Here is a 3,101-nt window from a genome sequence, read left to right on the forward strand (position 1 = left end):
CAGGTCTAAGTCATGGCTGAAAATGTGAGGGAAGCAAATTTGATTGTGACCAAATGCAGTGAGCAAAATGTCCACAATCAATTTGATTCTTCTCCATTGCCCCAACACCCTACCTTGCATCGAAGGGAATGGGTGCTAAGCTCAATGGCTGCGATAGTGCGCATTGCCAACTAGGGGATAGGATCAAGCATGTAAATTTGAGTACGGTTTCCTCTTTTAGTGAAGAACATGGTTTTGTAGTTGGGGGCAATATGGGTGGTGTAATGTATGAAGCGTGACCCATCGGATTTCTCCCAAGCTGTAATGCATTGGTGTTGTAGAAAAGCTTCATGTAGCAAGTGTAACACATCCCATCTTCCAAACCACTTCTTTATGTCTTGCATCCAACTCGTGCTCAAGATCTTTCTTTTATGCATCTTTTGAACTTTTTTACTTGCTTCTCATGCAATTGTAGGAAGTCGATGTGAGGGTTTTGATGCATCTTTATCATGTACTCCACAACCCTTTCCATGCCCATAACCTCAATTGAAAGATATCACGACTCAAGAAGTAGGAGCATATATGGTGTTTGTGTCTTAACTTGGAGAAAGTTTGTAAGAATTTTTTTTGGACATTCTCAAACTCTTTCCAAGTAGACTTTGAGATGCTCCGCCCCACACTTCAATTCCATAACGAAGAACCGGTGTCACCAATGCATACAAAAGGTACCCATTGAGAACCCAACACATGATGTTTCCCGCATTACACATGTACTCAAATGCATAATATGCTCTCTTTCCCACATCCAAACAATGAATAGCACATTCATGCCACTTGTGATTGGTTGGAACCCTCAAGGCCAAGGTACTTAAAGCTATCAACAACTTCAAGTGTCTCAGTGTTGTACACAATGCATGGCCTTTCCTTATGGTTGGTTTTTACAAGCATAACCTTTGTTTTGGATTCATTCACAATCAGCCCACTATATATGCAAGCAAAAGTTCTCAAGGACAACCATAAGCTTTTGTGCATCTTCTAAAGTGTGTGCTAGAAGCACTAAATCATTTGCGTACAACAGAAGCATGATTACCGCATTGCAAATAGTGACCTCTTCAATCCGTTCTTCTTGCATAAAGTCAAGTACCATTTGTTCCAATTGATCGATGCATAGACCAAAGAGAGTTGGTGACATCCTTGTTTAACCCCAATAGTGCTTACAAGAGGCTTACAACAAGTTCTAAAAATTTGCTTCCCATGCGCAATTGACACATCACCTTCTCATAGATTCGAGAAACCCTAAGCATAAACTCACTTGACACTTGGAATCCTTCCATCCTTCTCCACAAATTTTTACGTGGAATCATATTAAAGGCTTTCTTAAAGTCCACAAAACAACAATACAATCGCTTGCCTTTCAACCGACTTTCCTCCATGAGAACACGAAGAGTGACAAGATGATCAATGCTGCTATGGCATGGACAAAACCCGCTTGTTCTTTTGCACGCTTATCATTATCTTCAGTCTAATCACTCAATTTCATCTCCATTATGCTCCCAAACAATGTTTCCATAAGAGACCCAATCATTATATTCCGGTAGTTGTTTATATTCTTTATATCCCATCCTTTATGGAAAGGCTTGACCCAATTAGTACTCCAATCATAAGGCATACCATGTTGAAGTGTAAGGTTGAACATATCACACATCCACTCATGGGTAAAATCTCCCATCCATTTGATCATCTCCAGCTTGATACCTTGAAGATCTCCCGCTTTGCGAGTGGCCAACCTTTCAAGCCCAACACATACATCCTCAATAGTAAAAAAAGAGGGCATACATGGGAGTGAACCATAAAATGGAATTATTTCAGCATTTGGTTGCTCATATAACTACCTACAATGTGTGTACATATCCACAAGATTCAAGTTTCCAAAATTCTCAACCCCCTTGCCCCTCAAGTTTTTCCAAAATCTTCCACATGCACGTGCCTTTTCTTGGACTTGAAAAAGTTGTTGCTTTACTTCCCATCTTCTTCTCTTTACAATCAATGCCTTGTATGTATCCAAATGACTTAGATAGTTGTCTTTGTCCATAGTTGCATCAAGATTTATCAAGGACTATTGAGCATCTTGACATTCTTTATCAAACCACCTTTTGTGTGATCTATCTTTGTTGATACCATGGAGATTCTTTAAGAAAAAGAATTCTTCAACAAAAGAACAAATAACTTTCTTGAAAGATTCCCATTTATTTTCCAATGGTGCACTTTGTCATCCATAACTTTTGCCCAACCATTTTGATATACATTGGAGCCCGTTTGAAATCTATACAGAGTGATAACTTCTCTTTTCTCTGGCTTAGATTATCATGCTTAGTTGCTTCTCCACATGCAAAGTCAATACATAAGGTCTGATGGTCTGATTTGAGTCCACTCACCAAACATAAAACTCTTTATGCGATACATGATGGCTTGGGAGAGTAGCATATAGGCAATCACACTATACCCATTATGTTTTCTATATGTAAATCCATTGGTTCCACTCCACAAAGATACACCATTGGCAATGAGCATACCCGTGCTATTACACATGTGTAAAATTAACTTTACATAGTGATCCGTCTCTTTCTCATCCATTGAAGTACAATCATACAAGTGAACTTCCTTCAACTACCTTGAAATGTATGCCATATCAAATTGTTGAGTATCATGTTGCAATGTCTTTGTGCAAGCGTTCATATCCTCAAATACAATAACATTATCTTTGCCTTTGAAATATGCAATGTCCTCTTCTAAATCAAAAAATTGGCTAATCTCTATCCATGCAAGCATAAAAGGGGGAATCATGATGAGGGATGTAGCAACTGGCTACAAAAATGGGTGCTCTTTTTGGTGTCATAATTTTCAGCCATACATAATGTTTGTACTTGTCATCTTTCACAATTGATACAAAACTGTCCAATCCTTTCTTAACCATATATGCTATCCCTCCTTGCCCTCATTGTTTCTTGAGATTCTTTGACCACATCAATGAATGTACATTGTAATCCCCCAAGCCGTTAATCCTTTGTGTATCATGCTCCCGAGTTTCAATAAGAAGTACAACATTGGCTTTGCTTGTTAAT

This window comes from Adiantum capillus-veneris, chromosome 20 (assembly GCF_014529385.1).
Source record: "Adiantum capillus-veneris isolate H3 chromosome 20, ASM1452938v2, whole genome shotgun sequence".
Classification (NCBI taxonomy): domain Eukaryota; kingdom Viridiplantae; phylum Streptophyta; class Polypodiopsida; order Polypodiales; family Pteridaceae; genus Adiantum; species Adiantum capillus-veneris.